This window comes from Canis aureus, chromosome 18 (assembly GCF_053574225.1).
Source record: "Canis aureus isolate CA01 chromosome 18, VMU_Caureus_v.1.0, whole genome shotgun sequence".
Lineage (NCBI taxonomy): Eukaryota > Metazoa > Chordata > Mammalia > Carnivora > Canidae > Canis > Canis aureus.
Window position 1 is genome coordinate 56,451,097 of NC_135628.1, and position 21,805 is coordinate 56,472,901.

A 21,805-nucleotide genomic window follows, 5' to 3' on the forward strand; every position below is an offset into this window, starting at 1 on the left:
TGCTTCTCCCTCTGCCTCTGCTCCTCCCCCCAGCTCATGCTCTCTTTCTTGCTCTGCTGTCTCTCTCTCTCAAACAAATAAAATCTTTTAAAACACACACACACAAATGCTCAAAAACTCCACCAATGACACCTTTTTTTTTAAAAGGAGAAGAATCTAATAAAAATGGTAGCCCAATTGTACACATGTTAAAATGGTTAAGAAATACATAAATACTGCAATAAAAATGGTGCTTTACCCTGAAACGTCCTGATGTTTGCTTATGGAAATGGGCACCTGAAAGGTTACAGCTTGTGTCACTGGGACAGGAAGTGGGCAGAAAGTTGGAACCGCAGGTGCAGATGGACGTGGCTCCCAGCACAGTGGGCGGACCCTGGGAGCAGGGGGATGTCTGAGGCATGTGCCTTCAATACATTCCTACGCTTCTCCGCTTCTCCATACGCCTATGCAGTTTTCTGCACTCACCTAGTGTTTCTCGCGTGCTAAATGGCACATAAGTAAATGTGAAATTTGTGCCATGCTCCAAGCATTCCCTAAAACATCAATTGCACTGGAACAAATTTGCGTTTTCAAAACCAGCCTTATAGCGGAACTTGCTGTGTATCCAAACTCACTTAGGGAGTTAGCAATCAGGCTGGGCCCAGTTTATGCTACCAGGTTCTTATTCACAGGGACACATCTCACTTCTAACGTGACCAAAGATAGGGCGGAGGGAGCATCCGATGGGTGGTAAAGCTTTCCTTAAGCAGAAAACGCGAAGCCTCGTATACTTGAGATTACCTGTCTTCAACTTTTAGAAGAAGCCAATCACAGGAAACAAGCTGATATGTGGACATGAGCCAAATAAAGTAAATAAAAAAATGTGTCCTGGAAAGAGATTCACCGAGTCCCCTGAGCCTTCCACACCTGTGGTTATGTGTAATAAAAATTGGCATTTCGGAATGGGGATTCTGACTCAGGATCCTGAATGCTTTCTGAATTACAAAATCAAGAGCAAATGCTGTTCGGTGTTCAAACAGCTTAAGGAAGGAAAACGGACAGAAGCCTTTGAATAGGCAGTTTAACAAGGCTAACCAAAACAAGAATTTTTCTTTGAAGATTTATTTATTTATTTATTGGAGAGGGAGAAAGAGAGAGCGAGAAAGCCGAGTGGGAGGGACAGAGGGAGAGGGAGAGAGAGAAAAATCTCAAGCAGACTCTGCACCCAGCATGGAGCCCAACGTGGGGTTGGATCTTACAACCCTGAGATCACGACCTGAGCCGAAACCAAGAGTCGGTCGCTTGACCAACTGTGCCAGCCAGGTGCTCCCAAGACAAGAATTTTTTATGATTCTCAGTTAACCAAAAATACTGTGTCTTTAACTTTCCAATTCCCAGAGGCTGGCTTTCACATGCCCACCAGAGACATGCCCCCCGAGGAGGTAAGCTACATCATAGTTTGAAAATCTGGAAAAGTTGCTCCGATGGTTCAAATGGTCTAGGGTGAAGCTGCCTCTCTGCACCCCCCCCCCCGCCCTCCCCCTACCAATTCTTGATCTTGTCCTACTTCCCCTGGAAGCATCAAGCACAGCAGAACTGCAGCTGGAAATCTGCCCTGAGCAGATGAGGAATCAAGGGGAAATTTTATAGATGGAGAGATGGACAGTCCTGAAGTGTAGTAACCAGACTACGGAGATTGCAGTTTCAGCTTCCCGTGACAGAAGAGCCTTAACGGGCCCCCTCACACACTGTGAGAGCAACAATCGCCGTAATGGAAATGTTCCCTGAGCCTGTGACTCCTTCCAGTCAGGAAGTTCCAATCAGGACACACTTTGCTCTTGTTGATGACAGTGACCTCCTGCATTCCCCAAGGAAGCTCAGGAGCACTGCGCACCAGATGGGGGAAGGTGAGCAGCGTTGCATTATCACTACCATCACTGCCCATCACTGTCACCATCGCATCATCCCATGGGGTGTGACGGGCATAGACCCCCTGCTGAGAGCTGTAGCCAGTTGCACAGACGCTCTTCCCTCAGCTAGAGGCAGGCAGCACAAGCCAGAAGGAATACTCATTCATTCCTTTATCAAAATATTAATTCTATGGTTATTTGGTCCCTATTGTGTATTACCAGGAAGGGTCCAGGTGGAATGAGTAGGTCATCGTCCCAGCACTCAAGGAACATCCATCCGAGCGGCAAAGGAGACACCCACTGCCAGTATTAGAACTTAGGTGTCACGGGAGAATGTTGGCCTCAGATTTTAGTTACCCCAGAAAGTAATAAGGTCATCATCCTCAGCCTTCTGGCGTCCAACCCCCATGTCCAATTCATTGCCAGGATTGCCTCATCTTCCTTCTCACTGTGACGTAAACCTGCCCCTCTGTCACTGCCCTGGCTCAGGCCCCCCCGGGTGTCTCTGATGGTCTAAACACAGGTCTCGTTGCCCCCCGCCCCTTGCCTCTCATGATCCATTCTGCCCAGTGCGGCCTAACTGATCCTCCCAAGATGCAACCCTGAAGGAGTCACTCGCTCCCCTGATTGAAGACCTTCCTGTCCACAAGCCCATGGTCAGGGGCGGCACCCCTTGCCCAGCAACCCATGCCCGGCACTCTCCAATGGCCCCGACACTCATCACCCTGCGGCCCTGCGGTGCTCACTGCTCCCTGGGAAACCCAGGCACCCCACACCCCGAGGCCTTGTCCATATGCTGTCCCCTCTGCTGCCTTGGCAGTCTGCCCAAATCCCTGTCCTCCCTAGAGGTCCAGCCCGGGGTCCACATGGGGAATCTCCCAGCACCTCCCTCCTCGTGCCAGGTAGGATGCATCACACTGATTGTTGCATTTTCTAAAAGTTTGTCATAATCATTTGTTTGGATAACTAACTAACTTCCCTCCTAGATTCTGAATTCCTTGAGGGCAGGACAAGTTTACCCAGTGCCAAGTCAGGACCTGACATGGGGTGACTGGACTCAGGACTCCCCTCAAAATACGGGAGGCTCTCTCATGGGATTGTAAGCCCTGCTGCATAAAACCCCCAGCCTTCCTTCTCAGGAGGCTGAACACAAACACATGGCTGGTGGGGGATGTCCTGGAGCAAGCAGGAATTTGCTCGAGGCCAGCCATACTCCTCGGTGCCCTCTGCCACTACTCTTGTGGCTGATGCCACATGCAGGGGAAGGCACCATGGGGTCAGAGAGTGGCTGGCAGTCTCTCACTATAGGAGGCCAACTACGTACTGCCCATTGTACTTTTATTTACTTCATTAGGTGAATAGATATTATCCCAATTTGATAGATGAGCAAACAGCCTCTCTGAGGTTAAGACGCCCAGGGCCACACTGGCTGTGCTACTTCCCAGGGCTGGGATTTGAACCCGTGGATCTCTGAGTCCACAGTGTGAGTCCCCGCCATCACTCTGCCTCCCACGAGTGGCCGATGGCGGGGCAGCTTGGATGACACTGCCCTGCATCCTGTAGGGCCAACACTCCGTGAGCACTGGTTGTTATTTACCTTATATGGTGAGTGGAGAGATGCCCGTGTCCCCCCCATTTCTGCAGACTAACAGACGGGCGCTAATTCGGTAAGTGCAAATTGTCTGGCTTCGGTTCTATCCACCATCTGTCTGCTTGAACTAGTGGAACCAGGGTGACTTGTAATCATGCCCGGCTCTCTTCACAAGGTCCTTCCAGCCCTTCCAATGAGTTTATCCTCTTCCTATTTTAAGAAAGAGCTTCACATAGCAGGGCACTTATGGAACACGTCCAACTACCAGAGTCGAAAGTGATATTATGAAGCCAAAGCAATCACACAGACAAAACCCTTAAACTAGGTGCCAGAGGACCCGGGCTGGCCCCGCTCCTCCCAGGGAATTGCTGGGCGACGAGAGACAAGTCTCGGCAACTCTTAGGGCCTCAGTTTCTCCACCATGACACTGGCGTCTGGAGCTTTCTAGAAGAGGAGGTGGTACTTGTGCTGTGTGTGTGGCAGGCCTGCCCCTGTGGTGCTGGTGGCGCTTTGGAGGGACTGTCCCCAACCTTCTCATCCTCACCCTCCAGGAGAAGCTCTTGAAACCCCACATCAAAGACTCTCCCTGCCTCCCCACCCCTGCTAAAAATAAAAAGCTGAACTTCATCTTATTCATGCCACAGCTAGGATACAGCTGCGTGAAGCTCCACTTCCCTGCTCTCTGCGACAGCTTCCCCCAGCCTCCAGCCCCCACCATGTCTTAAGCACGAAAGCATGCACAAATGATAAGAGGGTCGCAAGGCTAAGAGAGGCAACTTACGCAGCCCACAGGGCCCCACTTAAACCCTGGGCGCCATTCATTCTAATCCAAGGAAATACTTTCCACTCATCTACCTAAGGCTGTCTTCTCCAGCCAGTTCCTCCCACCCTGGAGGGTGGATCTCTCGGCAGATAACTGTCCCTTATGGCAAAGAGGGGTGGATTTTCCCCTCAGTGAGATGACACTGCTTCCTGGAGGAGCAGAGGTTTGCCTCTGGGGAGGCAGGTGAGCCCTAAGTATGCTTGGCCTGCAGGACCACGGGGGAGGGAGGCTTCTCTGTGTGCCCGGGAACACCCCTCCCTCCCTTCCTGCCATCAAGCCCTCCCCTCTCCGACCCCAATCACACATCCGCCTCATTCCCCCATCCCTGAGACTGGCAAATGAGCCAATCCCACTGCCAGCAGCCAAGTTAATTTTAAAAAGTCTCTTTGACAAAACCAAGAGGGAAAGTTGGCTGTTTAATTTGGTGGTTTTCTTTAGCAACACTGAAATGTCTAACATCTAAATGTGTGGTGTTTGCGAACTTAAATATGTTGCCTCTGGACCAGCCATTCCTCAAGGAACATCTGCTCTCCAGAAGATCAGAAGTGAGAAACTGCAAAGTTGCATTACTTCTCTTTCCCTGAAGAAACGAAAGGTGTTTCTCTCCCCCACAAAGTAACAGCTATTTCTCTACTCCACATCAAAACTCCAGCCTTTGGCAAACATGTCCTACTGCTTCCAAATCCAAGCTCCGGCGCAGAATGCCAGACTTGCAGAGTGACAGCACAGTGCCCACCTCGTGCACGTTCCTCAGTATCCCCACTTGCTTGCAACTTCTGAACGTCTCCTGCGAGCAACCCCAGGGCAGGGAGGCAACCTACTGAGCCTACACAGTAACATCTCCCCAAAGGTGGGGAACTCGTGATCCCGGGGCCCAATCCTGGAAGATGAGCTGCACACAAGTGTCCCCGTAGGTACAGCCTGGCCTACAACTTGGAAAATGGGGAAAGTTGCATCTGATGCTGGCTGACAATTTAACATGCAAAGAGACCAAGAGAGAGAAGTGCAGGATACCTGTGGGGAGAAAGAAGGTCCCCGAGACACAGTCGAAAGAGCTATAGACCTCTGGGCTCCTCAGTGATGGTCTCTCACTAGATGTAAATTCAGCTATTATTGGCGACCCAAACTAACGGAGGTTTTGACCCACAGATTCATTTGTTCATGTAAACGATGTCTGGAGGAAGGGAGTCAGGGGCTCCCAAGAAGCTGAGACTAAGGCTTCTGTCTTTGTGCACCACCATCTTCAAGGTCACCTCAAGGTCACATCATGACATCTGTCTTCAAGATCATTGCCGTGCCAAATGGCTGAGCTCCTGCTATCACACTGTGTGCTAGGTAGCAGGGAGGAAGAAAAACAAGAGCAAAATGTCCCCATGACACCAAGGCAGCTCCATTTTAACAACCTTCCCCCCAGCTGACATCGTAGTGGCCAGGATTTAGTCACATGGTTACACCTAACTGCTTGGGATGCTGGGAAATAGTCCCCTTTAGTTGTGTGCATTGTGATCCTGGAAAACCCTGGGCATCTTCTACTAAGGATAGAGGGGATGCAGGATAGGAGTGGACAAGTGGTAGTGTCTGCCACAGAGATACATCTTTCCATCTGTCAAAAGAATGTCTACCCTGACTATATATCCAGATATCTCAACCTTGGCACTATTGACATTCTGAAGCAGATAATCCTTTTGGGGGGAGGGGGAGCTATCTTTTATAAGATATTTTGCATCTCTGACCTCTCCCCACTAGATGCCAATAGCCCCACCACCACCACCAGCCCTCTGAGGTTGTGACAACCAAAACCGTCTCTATACATTGCCAAATATCCCCCAGGTGACAAAGCTACCCCTGAGTGAGAACCACTGGTGTATATCACAAGAGCATTACAACGAGATTATACACATGATTCTCATAGAGAAAGAGTAGGAACTTTATGCCTGTTCACCTAAGGGGAACACTGTGAGCAGAAATGGAATTAATAGGTAGGCTTTGTTGAAAAGCATCTTGAGAGGTTTTCAGAGTCAAGTGTACTCTCTAATGCTCCCAAAGTTTCCAAGGGTAAACTCACAACTCGGGGAGGGAACTGACCTGCTAGTGATTCCTCTCACCCACTCAGAGCTTGGAACTGCAGGCATAATGTCCTTTGGCCTCATTTAACACTCCTTTTCCCTCCCAGGGTCTTCCAACACCAGATTATCTCCGCCTGGGCTCTCCCCCTTCTGCTCAGCACACAGCTGACTCTTTGGCCTACAGGCTCTGCTTCAACAGCATTGCCTCAACTCACCCAGGATTCTAAGTCACTCTGCCCTCCCATTGACTGGTTCGTTCCCCTTCTGAATCCTCCACATCACGGTTCCATAAGCATTTGCTAATCTATTCACTTTTGTTATCACTCTCCCCATCAGACCATAAACTCCGTTGCAACAGGAACCATATCTCTCATTCACCTGTATTTACCAGTACCGGCATGGTAACGTGCCATTAAATATTTGATGAGTGAATGAATGAATGTGGTCATAGAGGTGAGAGAGCCAGCAGGTGCAGGGGGTGTGAGGGAGTGGGTAAGGGAGTGATGGAAAGACCTGTATACAGACCGGTGCCAAAGCCTCACTGGAGCCCATGACAATCAACGAGTAGCAAGAGGGATTTTCTTTAGTGTTAGTATTTCCAGTCCATTATTGGCACTTATTAGGTGTCTGTACTTGGAATAGACAAACAAATGAAGCCATGGGACCTACAGTATAATATACAATATGATACACATGTACTAATAGTTACATTAAAGGTAAAACATGCCAAAAGTATATTTTAAAAACAAGAAAAAAAATGATTTCAACAACAGTCCTGAGGGTGGACAGGTTATCTTATGTCTGGAGGCAGGGGGTTCAAAGGGCAGCATTGGAGGGAGGTTTTGCAGGATGTGTACAAGTTGGGTAGATGGGAGATGGAGAAACGGTCCTGGAGGGAGAAACAGCTTGAATTCAGGCAGTGAGTCAGAGCACTCAGGCTTTTCCTGAGAAGGGAGTTCGGCCCAGCACTGCCCAGCAGAAATGAAATGTGAGTCACACAGGCACCGTTAAATTCTCTGATAACCACATTCAAAAAGTGGAAAGAAACAGGTGAATTTAACTCTAGTATGTATTTTGTCTAATCCAGTACATCCAAATATTACCATTCCAATATGATCGGTATGAACAATTACTAATGAGGTATTTTACCTTCTTTTTTTCTGAGGTCTCCAAAACCAGGTGTGTATTTGACACTGCTCACCTCAATTCGGACTGGCCACACTTGAAGCGCTCAGTAGTCACATGCGGCCCCAGGTCCAGGGCACAAAGGCAGGGTGGATTGGCAGGCTCACCCTAGAGAGACAACAGAAGGCGGCAGGTGGTGGAAGAGGTGAACTTAGTACTGTTTTCCTACCCTAAGTTACCGAAGGAAAGCTCAAAGGTGGCAGGTAGCACACGCCAGGGCACAGGCTCAAAATGTGAGCCGTCGAAGCAAAACTGAAGGTCACAGGTACATGTCCCCAGCAGCCACCACTGCACATAATGGCCTACATGCTTGGCCATGGAACTGCTTGGCCACACCAACTTGGCTAAGAAGAAATTTCTGGGAGATGTGAGACCAGTGAGTTTCTCCTCAATGGAGGAGATGCCAACACTAGGGAGATGCCAGGCTGAGGTACTAGAGAGACTCCCACCCGCCCCCTGAGCAGCAGAGAAAGGAAGCTGCAGAGGAAGGACACAGGTGTGCAGAGACAGACTGAGTCAAGGGGCCAGGAGGAGGTACCTGTGTCCCACCAGCTTCCAAGTTCCAGCTTTCCAGACTCTTCTGAACTTCCCCTGTAATACTGTCCTTCAGATGTACTTTACATTTAAACTGGAATTTGTCTTTCTCTCTTTTTCTCTCTCTCTGTCTCTCTCCCTTGCTCTTCCCTCTCTTCTAGAGTGCGGATTTCTGTTCCATGCAAATAAAGATTTAGAAGTCCTACGAAACACTATTAGTACAGGGCTTTACAATGTGCAACGTTGTTGTTTTGTTTTGTCTTGTTTTTTCTCCTGACCTGCAGAGACAGAAGACAGTCCATGTGACAGGTGTGCTGGCCAGGATCTGACAACTGATCGAATGGGAAGCGGATGTTGGGGCGATGGCTGAGGCTTTGAGCCTGGATGACTGGGAAATTGATGGTGTCCTTCACGCAGATGGGAGGGGAGCAGAAGGGGGAGCAGGTCTCTAAGGGAAAATGATGCTGCATTATGCACAGACATGAGTCCTCGGCCTCTCTGCCCTGGCGGGAGTGTGCAGCCATGAGACAGCCTGTGCTCCTGGCTGAGTGTGAGACACGGACTGCCCAGAGTGCTTTGATCTGAATGGTCCCACAAGGACTCTGGATTACAGGGTTTCATCTCCTGGTCTGCTGATGGTTTGGGATACGACAGTCATTTCTGGTGTTTACTTTCAAGCCTGTCTTCTGACACTTTCCCTCCACACCTCTCCCACTGGTACCTACCTGCCTCTTATTCCTGTGCCATTCGGTCCCCCTCCATGGTCTTTCTCCCCTTCTTCTCATGGCCCACAGTTGGGAGACCCTATTTTAGCCCGAGGAAGAAAAACTAACACACTATGTCCATGCCAGCTTCTAGTGACACGTGCACAAATGTTCACACTCTCTCACACACATGCATATGCACATGCATTGATTTTCTCTCTCTCACATTCTTTCTACACCAGCCAGATTTCGTGACATTCTTCCCCCGGGATGAACTTTTCAAAGCTTTTCAGCTACTCCGGGAATGCAATGGCTGATAGCAGGTAGGTTCTCTTGGCTCTCCAGACTGAGGCAGCATTCTCAACCCGACGCTGGCTGCCAGTGTGTCCACACCGAGCACCACACACCATATTCATGAATGCATGTGGCCTCTTTGCAGGCCTGCTTTTGCATTTGCAAAAGAGAGGAGAAACATGACTCAACCCTACCCTACTCTGTCTCGGCCTCTGCTCTCTACGGATCTTTGGGGCATCAGTCTTGGAAGCTTCTGAAAAAAAGTATCATGGTAGAAATTTCATAGCCAAGGAAACTGAGTCACCTCATAGTGAAGGGCACTAGGCCCTATTTTCAAAGAGCCTTCAACACCCACAACCTAAGGATCTCTGGGTCCTATTCTCTGGCCCTGTGGTCTTCAAACATTTTTGATTGCTTGTCCCATTTATAAAACTTTTTTGAGCATCCACCCCCAGCATATGCATATTTATTTACTTATAAATTATAATTATGTAGAACTACATTACATTATGCACCTTATAAATAGGCATACTCATTATAATAGATATAATAGACACACTCAAAAAATAGAAATTTACAAAGGAGAAGAGTAAATATAGCTGGAAATTCCACCATGTTCTTTCCATTGAGTGTGGAAAGCTCAGCTGATGTTCCTCCTGGGTACACGCCTGCTTTGAAGACTCACCTGCTCACCATCAGCCTTCTCACAGTACAATCTCTGCAGCCCGCTCTGCTGATGCTCGTCAATATTCTCAGCCCCTTTCCCTTCCATCTAGATATACTAGAGGATTGCACTCCCCAGCCTTTGAAGGTACAAGTGGTGACCTGAGCTGCATGACCAATAAATGGCTCACATCATGTCTCCACGTCCTCTCTTCTCTTGCCACCACAAAGCCTAGGGCCTCATGTTCAAGCGTGGTGTCCTAAGATGGTCATCCCAGGGCCCCTCAAGTGGCTACAGTGAGGAGATTCTGTGAAGCCACGTTGGATTCGAGATTTGGGAGATGTTCGTCACTATAGCACAAACGAATTTATCTTGACCAACACCGTTTGTGAATGAAGAACCAGCTGCCATCACGGTTGTGGGTTTGTCTCTGAGGACTGGGCTTTCCCAACTCATGCCACCAGAATGGTGCTCCTTGGCCAGGACAGCTAGCTAGAGTATCATGGAGGGAGAACAGCAGGGAACGGGCTGTGGGATGAGGTCAGGGTCCAAGAGTCTGATGAGTAAACCTGAAGACCAGGTAGGCACCTTTTGGGCAGCCTTGCTCAGGACTTGATGGGCAGTCTCCACTCTGATACCAAAGCCATCCCTGCACTCTGGGCTGAAGATCGCCAAGCCAGAGGGTAAAAAACAACTCTGTATCCCTGGTTTCTGCATATCCTGTGTCTTCCTAACAGAAAGGAGTTCAATTTCAGGCCAGATAGATAAATCCTCCTCCTTTAGGCTACTCTTTGGCTCCTAAGGCAGCAGATCTCTGTCTTTATGAAATTTTCAGGAGAACTGAATTGGAAGAGTCCCTATTTCACTGAAGCTACCTCTCCGTCGAATCTAAAACATGAACAGCCCATTTCCCCGCATGCTTCCCGCATTGGCTGACGCCAGGACCACTACTGAATTACAGCACGGGCTCCCAAGTGGTTAAGAAGAGATTAGGAATTTGGAATTCCTTTTTAACTCTGACATATGGCTGAAATATTGGTCCAGCTATCCTAACAGAGATGAAGTCACCGTAACTTACACAGGATAGAATTTTTCTTTTTCTGCTGGTCTTGGGCTGGTGGGGCAACTCTGCTGCACAATATTGTTTCCAGTTCCTTCTGTCCTTCTCCACTGTTATCTTTACCACTGAGCTTCTATTTCATGGTCTGAGGTGAGCTGCTCCAGGTACCTACCAGCTCCACATCCACTTTCCAGACAACAGGTCTAGAAGAAGGAAGGCACAGCCTTCATCTCAGGGGCATTACCAGGAGTTGCACACACCACTTCTGCTCAGATCGTATGAGCAGAATTTAGTCACACTTTGCCAGGAAGGCTGGAGAAATATAGTCTCTAGCTGGGCAGCCACCGGACCCACTATATTTTAGACATGCTATTATTAAAGGAAGGAGAGGCGAAAAGGTATTAGCAGACGATCAGCAGCCCTGGCTTGCTAGTGTGCTATGTAGCCTTCTTCAGGAGGCCTCTCCTCCCACCTCCACCCCATGTGTCCTGCACTGCTGGTCCCAGTGCTCACCCAGGGCACTTATTCTTCTCTGTGTCCCACCAGGTGAAGCTTCACGAATACAAAGATGGAGTCCATTCCATCTATACTTGTATCCCCATGCCTGGCACTTAGTAGGTGCTTTTTTTTAAAAAAAAAAAAAAGCTTTTATTTATTTATTTAAGAGAGAGAGCATGAGTAGGAGTGTGGAGGAGGGGCAGAGGCAGAGGGAGAAGCAGACTCCCCACTGAGCAGGGAGGCAGACATAGGGCTCCATCCCAGGACCCCAGGATTGTGACCTGAGCTGAAGGCAGACACTTATCCGAAGGAGCCACCCAGGTGGCCCTAGTAGGTGCTTAATAAATATTCATTGACTAAGTGAATGAACTGGAAATTACATAAAGAACAGCCATGATGAACCCAGGACTCCCCTCTGCCTGTCCCTCCCGACCCCCCTCCAGTTTTGCCTACCTCTGCCTGCCCCAAGGTCTTCCCGGTCTTTCTCCTTCATCCTCTCTAGGCCAGGCTCACTCTGGCCAGATCCGGGCTTTGCTGCTTTGGGCTTTTGTGATGCACAGTTGTGAGGAAAAGAGGAAGGGAAGAGAAAAGGAGCAGAAGGCTGAAGTTGAAGGGGCCATTTTTTGAGTAACGATGTGTGTGAGAGAAGCAGCTAGGAAAGAAAAGTAGATTTAAGAAGCATCACTGCAGACATCACGGCCAGATGAGAGACGCAGGAAGAGGACACAAATTATTTGGAAAAGAAAATGTGTTAGACTCTGTTTCTGTGACCCAGACTCTGCCTGGCAACTAGGCAAGCTGTGGCTCAGAGCGAGGATGACTCAGAACAGCAGGCAAATGTCAGAGAAGCATCCATCCCAGAAAACCTCCTTAACGAGGATTCGGTCTGCTTTGAATCCAGCAAAAATAAACAACCCTACAAAAGATGGAAGTCAATGGCAGTGGCTTTCAAGTGGTCTCAGGTAGTTTCCCAGCCTAGAAATCACGATGTCCTTTGTGGAGCCCCATGAGATATTTACGTTTTTAATTCCATTTTATAAAACAACAATTTTGGCAGAAGACAGCATGATTATACCCTATGGATGAAATATAATATTGCAACCAGGCAAACACATCCAAAAAGATTAGTTGTCAAACTAAACATTTAAAAAAAAAAACTGCTTCTGGATTTTTTTTTTTTTTTTCTGTTAATGCTGGTTTGCCACTGGCTCGTCTTTACCGCTGTCATCTGGCTTGCCGGTACGTAAGCAGTATCAAAAATCAAAGGAACCGTATACGGGAGAAAACTGAAAATGGAGAAAATTCTATGCATTAATTGAATGTTTTCTGTAGGTTAGGAGAGCATGTCTAGACTGTAAGCTCCATGTAGGAAGTGGCAATGACTGTCTTATTCATTGCTCTGTTTCAGTTCCTGATCCAGTGGCTCACGCTGACACATTCTAGAAGTCTGTGTGAGCAACTCTTTCGTTTTAGGTAGGGAACCTCTCGCTCCAGTGGGAACACAATTTGAAAACGACTGAACAACAGCAACACCCCTTGTACCCGTTTTGCTTGGGAGGTTCTTTTTCTTGATAAACACACTCAAGGTTCCAGGGCCTCATTAGCTCTCATAGGTCTGAAAAGACTGGATGACACGCTCAGTGCGCATGAGGTCCTAATCTCAAGAACCCTGGTGATTTTGGAAGTGACCCCGGACAAGTGGCCTGAGTATACTGAGTATAATCTGTGTATGTGTTTGTGGGAGAAGAAAGGGGCCCCATGTTGTTTTGTTGAGTTTTCATTTCTTTGTTTGAGATCTTAAAACACTGAGTTAACACTAAAACAACAAATAGCATTGCTATTCGTACTCGCAAAGTCCAGTATCCTTGAGTTTTCAATTTTCCTGCTTATTTTACATTACTTATTTTATTTCTTTATGTTTAGTAATTTATTTTTTTTAAGATTTATTGATTTATTTGAGAGAGATAGAGAGCATGAGTTGGGGAAGGGCAGAGGGAGAAGGAGAAGCTGACTCCTCGCTGAGCTAAGAGCCCGATGCGGGGCTCAGTCCCACTACCTAGAGATCAAGACCTGAGCCAAAATCAGTAGTCAGACACCCAGTGATCTGAGCCACCCAGGGCCCCTTCAGTAATTTATTTTTAATTACATAAGTAGTACAGTAGTGATGCTTTACGATGATTAAAATCCAAGCAATAAAAACTAAAGTCCCCTTGATTATCACCTCATACCCAGTCCCCTCCTGCAAGGTAACTTCTCTCTGGTTTGTTCCCTTCTAGACTTTCCTTCATATGTTTCCATATCAATGTATATGTACACAGAGACACTTACAGTTTCACCTTGTTCTTGTTTTTATTTCTCTACATGGTCTACTAAGGGACCCTTTACTCTGTGACTTGATTTTTCCTTTTGGAATAAGTCTCGAAGTCCTTACAACGTTCATTCACGTAAATCTACCTTATATTTTTCACTTATAATATACAATACAAGTATATTATACAATATAGCTTACATACCTCATTCCCTACTCCTGGACTTTTAGATGGTCTGTAATCTTTTGGTCTGTGTACCTTGCTGACAACTGGCATCTTATTTATGCTTCACTGTATACATATGAGAGAGTTACTCCAGGAAAGACAGTGAGCAACGGAATTGCTGGGTCACGGGGCAAAGACACTGACAAATAACTCTCCAAAGTGGCTGCACCAGATTACTTTCCAACAAGCACTGTATGAGGGAGCCAATCTCCCTAAATGTCTGCCACCGTCATCGAGCTTCAAGATGATGACCTACCAAGCCAATGAAAACAGTCTCCCACTGTTGCCTCATTTTGCCCCACCGTGTTTTGAAGGCTGGAGGTCAGCTATGTTGTTGCTATTTAAGACAGCTGTCCTCTCTCTGCTTTATTTGTTGCCCCCTGTTAAACAGGGAGACACAACATAAGCAAGCAGCAGTGGCAGACACTGCCAGCCGTCCACCAAATCTCTTCTTTCGGGCACACAGTTAGACTACCATGGGTTCTAGATATAAAAACCTAAGTGGGGTGATATGGACCACCTCCCAGCTGACCTATAAGCCTTTTCCACATGCTCTTCCCTGCCCTCCCCCGCCCCGGCTTGATGCAAATAAGCATGGTGAGCCTAGCTAGAAGCTACATGTTGAAGACGGTAGAACTCCAAGAGGAAAGATGCCCGGGTCCTTCAATAACTGTTTGGAAAAGGGATAGCCACCAATCCAAAGACTCATTTCAGATTTAGTGTGAACAAGAAACAAATTTCTAGTATATTTGAGTGTTTGGGGGTTTATTGCAACAGCCATCAGCATAGTATGTTAATAGAACATAGATGATCATTAAAATGATCACAGGTGCTAAAAAAAATTTTTTTTTAAATCAGGGAAGAGTTCCCTGGCAGATATTTAGGAATATCTCCCAGGGCGAAATATTCCACCTTGGAAAATCTCTGAACAATTAGGAGTTAGCTGAAGACAATAAACCCTGGATGTTTCACAGTCTGGCTAGCAAACGGATTTCATCCATTTTTCTGGTTCCCATTGTGGCCTGAGAAGACCCACTTATTGGGGAGACTCTGGTTGTTGGTCAGCACTTGGCCTAGGGGATTCTGTTCACTTGGGAATTCTCTGTCAGGTATCAGGGTCGATTATAGAGAATCTAGACACTGCAAAATTGTTTCATCTGAGGTCAAAGACTACCCTGAATGCCATTTGTTTTCAGAATGATACCCATGAGCTTGGGGCCAGAGGTGAAGCTACCACATGGTTTACCAAGTTACCTGTTGAGGTTGACTGTCTATGGAGAAGAGAAATTGCCTTACATAGAGTTATACCCAACATTCCCGTGAAGGAAAGCAGTCTCAGGAGTGTGGCTGTCAAAACTATTTGTGCAGGCTATTGTCCTATGGCCATGAGAGGAAACCAGCCCATCTCTCCAGGAGACTTGTCTCCCACCCGGGCCCTTCCCTATTTTACATCAGAGCTGAAATGAAAGTATTCATATCCTGGTTTCAGTCCAATAATGGCAATACTAAGAGGAAAGAGCCTCGAAAGAGGCTCACTTATGAGTCAGATGTAAAAGTTAGAAAGGGTGAAGAAACTGGACGTTCTAGCTCTTTCCACCAAAGTAGCAGTATTCAAACAATCAAATAAGGCAGGAAAAGAGAAGCAAACCTGGCTGACCCTTGGGCTCACAAAGCATAGTTTGAAAAGCACTTTTCTATAGGCCCTCCCAGATGGCCCATCCAAAGGTCTGCAGGAAGCAACCCCCAGATCATGCAGCCACACCCCAAAAGTGGTGGCATTTCTGGATGTAGGAATTTTAACGTCCATAAAGATTTAAGGACAGAGACTTTGTTGCATTTTGCCTATTGTATTCCCAGTACCTGGCTTAGCATGGAGCACATAGTAGGTATTTAAGATGCAAGGAATGAGGGAATAAAGGAAGTTTGGTCTTCACATTGCAATCAGCAGCAGTTAGAGCATATTAGCCACATAGCATTTTACAGTTTACAAAGCACTTTCAGAACCTGCTGTGAAGTAGTCAAAACAGTGATTATCATCCTTTTAATGGAAACAGTTTCAGAGACGTTAGGTAACATGCTTAATGTCACGCAGCTAGTCAAGGGCAGTTACAGTACTGGAGCCACCTCTCTGGCTCTAAGTGCCAATGATGTTTCAACTACCCACACCTGAGAGTCTTAGATGCTCCTATCTTAATGGCTGCAACCATCAGCGGAGATGGTATAATATTTTTTAGAATCATAGCAATATGCAAAGCATATAAAGACTCCAGTTCATGACCATAAGCACAAGCCTTTTGATGAGCTATCATGGGTATAGGTTCTATCTCTACACTGAGGGGGCAATCCTTACTCTAGGAGCACAGATTACAAACCACACACCAAATGGTCATCCTAAACATTCATGCCAGGGAGCTCCAGGGGATGAAGAGTATGGGATGAAAAGTTGGTTTCATGACCTGGAAACCCACTCAAACTCCAAGTCCTTCTTCATATGGGAAGCTACACCTGGGGTTATTCAGTATTGGTAAGGAAGCATGAGTCTGGACACTACAATTCCTTGGTCTGATATAAGTCATGGATTTGGTCCACAACTCTCAGGTTGCTGGTTTGGTGTTTAGTGACTTAGAAGTTAAACCCAGGTCCCTACCAGCAAATTGTCAAGGGATGCTCTATTTAGGTTGATCATAACCTGCCACCTTGTCTTAGAACCACCTTCACCATAAACTCTCAAAAATTCACCTACCTCTGAGTCAATTCATAGACAAGCATGAACAGTAATTATGTGTACAGAGAGGCCACATAAAAGGGAACAAACAGCCCAAGTCAGGGGACTTTATTATACTTCTATGTTGTCCGACCTATTCTCCTTGTATAACATAGGTAAAATAACTCCTTCCCACGATAGTCAATGCCATGGATGCATTTTCACATGAAGGAAACTGAACCCTAATAAGAAAGCAGTATATTTGGTCTTTCCTTCTTTCCTTCTTCAAATTCTTCCACTACTTACTTTTTCCATCTCAAAAGTGAGGTTAGGCAATTCTTAAGAAAGACCAGTGATGGGATGTAGACCAATGATTTAAGCCCAGGAGAGGTGGGGAGAGTGTTTAGTCAAACCTCTCTGGATTAAGGATTAAGTGTCCACATAATAAAAGACACCCCCTGCCCATCCCATCCCAGCACAATGCTAATGTTTGAAAGAGCAGAGTTATGATCATCAGGGGATCCGTAACTTTGCATTTTGACTTTTGTGGCCCTGCATCACAACCACCCCCCTGCCAATGTACACAATCTGAGCTTATCTCAGATAAGCTTATCTCAGATCAGACTGCTAATTCTGCAATATTTTAACTGTATTTCCCCTTTCTCTGGGCACCATCTTTTCACACTATTTTCAGGAACTTGCAGAGCATCTGTTGCATCCAAGCACCGGAAAGAACACCGTGGAAGGTGGAAGCAGGTTGGAGGCAGAAATGGAGTTTGTGAAGTCTTATCAGTTAGAGACCTGAGATCCTCTGTCTACACATCAATCCGTTGCAACGGGCATGCATGTGCTTTATGTACGCTCAGCATTATGCTAGGTGCTGTAGAGTATATAGAAGTAAAATGATTTGTCATATGAGGCAGCAAAAGCCTTGTACTCTCATTGAGGAAGCCAGATACAAAGAGAAAATAATAAGAATAGTACATTGCATCAACAGCGAATACCTATGTGTGCTATATACTCAACACCAGTGTCTGCTCTAGGTACTGCGATATAGACAAAAATCCCTGCTCTCGTGGGGTTTACCCTGTAGTAGGTAATATAATTCAGGGTTTGATTGTGGAAGTCAGAAAATAAAAGTCATCTGTAATTAAGAGAAGAAATCTGGGTGGGCTGAGCTAGAAACTTCAGGTAGGCCTCCTTCCCCATAGGCCTTTCTGTTGAGCTTACCCAAACTGAATTCATCACCTCCTCTCTTATATTAGAGACCCTCTTTCTGTGAGCCCAGTCACCTTCACTACCCACTCAGCCTTATGAGCTAGCAACCTGGAGGTATACCAGATGGTCTTAACACACTTCTCCTTCCCTTCCCTCACTGAAGGTAATCAATCGGCATGCCCTGTAGATTTTATCTCCTAATTGCGTCCCAAATCTGCTCCCTCCTTCATATGCCTACTGCCACAGCCTAGTTCAAGGCTTCATCATTTATATCTTCTGTAAGTGGACACTGTGATGCAGAGTCCAGGTTCCCTTTCCAGGAAGGCCTTATTGCCTCCACTCTGGGAGTGCTGTGGGTGCCCTGCCCTCATGGGGTTAACCCCCTCAGGGATTGCTTCAGCTACAGAGGGAGCTGTCTTATCTAAGCCTTATTTTTCCCAGCCCAACCAAGGACTACCCTGAAGGGCTATTCTAGCTCCAGAGCCCCTCCACAGGTTCAGCTGAGGCTGTTGTTATGCACAACATATTTCTCTGCCCACTTCTGTCCCTTCCCTCCCACAGGTGTCAATACCAAGCAGGGAACCTCCTCAATAAATAGGCTGCATACCAGAACCCAACCTCTGATACCCAGATAATTGCAGTGGCTTCTACAACCTACTCAGCTTCCACTTAACGCTTCACCAATCCCATCTCTGAATATCTACAAAAAGTGATATTTATGATTTCTTAAAATTTAACTTTTCCTCTTATCAAAGTGCTCAAAGTTTATGAAATCAAATGTTACTCAAGACTTAAAATGAAGAATGGCATTTCCTTCCCCACCCACCACCATCATCTTCTGGTATTCACTTTTATATTTCTGAATAACCTACTTATGTTTCTATATGCAGATGCTTTTGATTTTAAGATATTTATTGTTGTCCTACCATGGAAGATGAGAGTTTAGGTCTTTTACACACACACACACACACACACACACACACTTTTCCCCTCTTCATTTTCCCAAGATTGTTTTGACTCTGTAACTTCATTAACAGCTGATCCATATGGTGTACTGATTACACTTTTTCCTATATGGGTTTTTCATTTTCCCTGGAATAAATAATTGTCATGTTTTCTTATTCGCTTGGTTTTTATGTACCCCTAATTCCTCTCCGAACTTTCTACCAGAGTATCTCTTTTCAATATGTTTAAACACATCTGGTAATCAATCCATTCAATACTTCTCTTCTTGGAGACTTCCCTCCTGAAACTCTCCATTCTTTTTCCAAAATTAGAAGCCCTCTAATCCTGCTCAATTATCCTCATCATTATAGAATATATTTTCTAGTAGCTTCTTGATAAAAGGTATACAGTGAATGATTTTTGAAAGACTTGCATTCCTGAAAATTTATTCTATTTTATATTAGAGTTCCCCCAGAGAAATAGAGCCAACAGGAGTTTGTTTATTAATTGTGAGAGATTGGCTCACAAAATAATGGAGGCTAAGAAATCCCATGATCTGTCCTCAGCAAGCAGGAGGTCCAGGGAAGCTGGTACATAATTCCAGCCCAAACCTGAAGGCCCAAGAACTAAGAATGCAGATATCAAGGGCAGAAGATAGATGTCCCAACTCAACAAAGAGCAAATTCAGCCTTCTTTTCCCATTTTCTTCTGTTCAGGCCCTCAATAGATTTTCAATCTATATTTTCAATGGAAAATTTTCAATAGATGTCCACCAACACTAGTGAGGAAGATCATCTATACTCAGTCTACAGATACAAATGTAAATCTCATCTGAGACATGTCACAGGCACACCCAGAACCAATGCCTTGCCAGCTATCTGGACATCCCTTACCCCACTCAAGTGGACACATAAAATTAGCCATCATATATCCTCATACCTCATACATAGAGGTAGTTTGGCCGGGTATGGAATTCTAGGTTTAAAAACAATTTCCTTCAGAATTCTGAAGTCATGGCTCCATAGTCTTCCAACTTCTAATGTTGAGGAGAAGATCCATACATGTTGACCCCTGTTCTTTTATATTCTCTTCTCACTCCCTCCCTCCTCTCTCTCCCTCCATCTCTTTCAGCTTTTAGGCTTTTTGTTTATGGCATTTTGAAAATTCATGATATTCCACCATAGTGTTTCTTAGTTCAGGTTGCCATAAAAGATACCATAGACTTGGTGGCTCAAACAATAAAAATGTATTTTCTCACAGTTCTGAAAGATGGAAGTCCAAGATTGAGGTTCCTGGTGAAACTTCTCTTCCTGGCTTGCAAATGGTCACCTTCTCACTGTGTCCTCACATGGGCTTCCTTCTGTGTGCATGAAAACTGTGGGGTTGGGGGTGGTGGGGAGAGCCTGAACTCTCTGGTGTCTCTTTTTCTAAGAATTCTTGTTTTGTAGAGTAGGGCCCCATCCTCATGACATCACTTAACTTTAATTATCTGTTAAAAACCTTGTATCCAAATACACTCATACTAGGGGTTAGGACTTCAACCTATAGAATCTAGGGGGTACACAATTCAGTCCATAGCATGCAGCTGATACCAGAGGACTTCAAAGGAAACCATTACTTCTTATTCCTAGTTCTTTCCACAAACCAATTTGCTTCTTCTTGGTTTCTTCCCAACAGCACTTCAGCTTTCTCTGCACTAGTAAGTCATTTGTCACAGCCCACTGCTTTCCAGCTTCCACAAATCTGTAGACTTCTTCTGCCTTTTGCCATTTCCTCTCCTGTACTTTAATTTGTCCTTTTGTTCTTCTAACTCTTCATAGCCATTGCAGTGGGGTTGAGACAGGGGGTAGAAAGAAATGCAAGTGTTTGGTCTGTAAGCATGCCTGATATTCCTTGAGAGTGACATATCTGCACTGCAACCTTTATTATGACTCTCCACCTAACTAAATCCCTCCACTTTCTCCCCATGACACTCAATAAGGATTTTAAAACTTTTCAACTGATGTACTCATGGTGGCAGGAGAGAATTAACATGTATACCATCAAGCTTTTGGGATACAGTCCATAGAAGTCAGCCACTTACATGAAATTCCTTTGATATCTCACGTTTTATTTTTAAAATATATTCAAACTGTACCTCCCTTCCATAATAGTTCTATTTAATATATGAGTATTATTTTAAATTATTGTCATTTAAATTGTTTTTCACTTTACTTTCCTTCCTCAATCTTCAAGTAAAATTGATGCTTTGGGAAGAGATCATTGTTTATCTCACTGCTTTGAGTATTCATGAGACATATATCCCAATTTAAGAGGTCCACCCTTATCCTTACCGTGACCCCAACATCAAGCACAGTATTTGGCTTAAATATCTTAGAAGATATTTAACAAGTGTTTGGTGAAGGAACTGAACTGGATGATCTTGAAAGGAGGGTATTGTTTGATGGGGAGTAGGGAGGGTGCATATGGCAGGTAGACCATTTAGCTAAGCCAAATTCTAGAGGAAGGAATATACATAGTGAGTCTGTTCTGGATGGTACCACAGGCTGGGAGCTTTTCCAAATATTCGTATGTCTGATATTTGCCCTGAGATCCAAGTGTAGCTGTGTCCCTGAATAAACCATGTTTTCACTCTAACATTTGACCATTGAACCTCCCCCTGGCCATGCTCTCACCTGCTCCTCACCCACCCCTCATTATAGCTCCTAGCAGGATCAAATCCATGCTACATGTTCAAGCCAATCCCAAAAGCTCCATCTTGGAAGCAGGGGTGCTCTTACACCAAGGGGTACAGACAGATGCTTCAACTTTGAGCACTGCAGGGAAAGTCCCCTAACCTCAGCAAATCTCCCACTGAAGTCAGAAATTCCTCCCTTGAATCACTGTCCACTCAATGTACAAAGAGCCCTGGGAGGGCTGCCACAGGAAGTCTTTAACATCTCATAGTGAATAGATAGAAAAACAGCTGCCTATCTCCTTGGAGTAAGGAGATATTAGAGACCACAGCGGGAGAGAAATTCCTACTGGAGTTAATTTAATACAGATCTTTTAAACTTTCCAATATAGCCAAGAGCCAGGTCTAGTGGTACCCCCCAC